The sequence below is a fragment of the Heptranchias perlo genome, unplaced genomic scaffold (assembly GCF_035084215.1).
Source record: "Heptranchias perlo isolate sHepPer1 unplaced genomic scaffold, sHepPer1.hap1 HAP1_SCAFFOLD_430, whole genome shotgun sequence".
Classification (NCBI taxonomy): domain Eukaryota; kingdom Metazoa; phylum Chordata; class Chondrichthyes; order Hexanchiformes; family Hexanchidae; genus Heptranchias; species Heptranchias perlo.
In genome coordinates, this window is record NW_027139443.1 from 142,344 (window position 1) to 143,896 (window position 1,553).

The following is a 1,553-nucleotide window of genomic DNA, read 5'->3' on the forward strand; positions in this document are numbered from 1 at the left end:
GTTTCACTTTCTGTTCCTCAACCTCCGGAGACTCACGCAAACACACGCCCACTCCCTCCTTCCTCCCATGGACACGCCCATCCCCTCGCACAGGCACTGACGCAGCAGTAGGGGTCCCTGCCTCACCAGTGTGGAAAGGGCTCGCTCCCTCCAGACATCTCCCCTCCTCGACTTTCACATTCCCTCCGTCTGCCCCGCTCGCTATCACCAGCAAGACCTGCTCTCCCTCTCTCTCCTATTCCTCTTCTCTCTCTCTCTCCTATTCCTCTTCTCTCTCTCTCTCCTATTCCTGTTCTCTCTCTCTCTCCTATTCCTGTTCCCTCTCTCTCCTATTCCTCTTCTCTCTCTCTCTCCTATTCCTGTTCTCTCTCTCTCTCCTATTCCTGTTCTCTCTCTCTCCTATTCCTGTTCTCTCTCTCTCTCCTATTCCTGTTCTCTCTCTCTCCTATTCCTGTTCTCTCTCTCTCCTATTCCTGTTCTCTCTCTCTCTCTCCTATTCCTGTTCTCTCTCTCTCTCCTATTCCTGTTCTCTCTCTCTCCTATTCCTGTTCTCTCTCTCTCTCCTATTCCTGTTCTCTCTCTCTCTCCTATTCCTGTTCTCTCTCTCTCCTATTCCTGTTCTCTCTCTCTCTCCTATTCCTGTTCTCTCTCTCTCTCCTATTCCTGTTCTCTCTCTCTCTCCTATTCCTGTTCTCTCTCTCTCTCCTATTCCTGTTCTCTCTCTCTCTCCTATTCCTGTTCTCTCTCTCTCTCATATTCCTGTTCTCTCTCTCTCCTATTCCTGTTCTCTCTCTCTCCTGTTCCTCTTCTCTCTCTCTCTCCTATTCCTCCTCTCTCTCCTATTCCTGTTCTCTCTCTCTCCTATTCCTGTTCTCTCTCTCTCTCCTATTCCTCTTCTCTCTCTCTCTCCTATTCCTGTTCTCTCTCTCTCTCCTATTCCTCTTCTCTCTCTCTCTCCTATTCCTGTTCTCTCTCTCTCCTATTCCTCTTCTCTCTCTCTCCTATTCCTGTTCTCTCTCTCTCCTATTCCTCTTCTCTCTCTCTCCTATTCCTGTTCTCTCTCTCTCTCCTATTCCTGTTCTCTCTCTCTCTCCTATTCCTGTTCTCTCTCTCTCCTATTCCTGCTGTCTCTCTCTCCTATTCCTGTTCTCTCTCTCTCCTATTCCTCTCTCTCTCTCTCCTATTCCTCTTCTCTCTCTCTCTCCTATCCCTGATCTCTCTCTCTCTCTTCTATTCATGATGTGGAGATGCCGGTGATGGACTGGGGTTAACAATTGTAAACAATTTTACAACACCAAGTTATAGTCCAACGATTTTATTTTTAATCCCACAAGCTTTCGGGGGCTTTCCCCTTCCTCAGGCGGTGTGGAAATGACAATTTCGAATCCTTCGCATTTTAAGATCACACAACAAAGCCTGATGATTACTGCCCGTTGCCAAGGCAATCACAGTGAGCAGACAGAAAGGTGTCACCTAAAAGGCCACTGAATATACAAACCCCCCCAAAAAAAGAGAGAGAGAGAGATAAGGAAGACAGTCAATGACCCGTTATA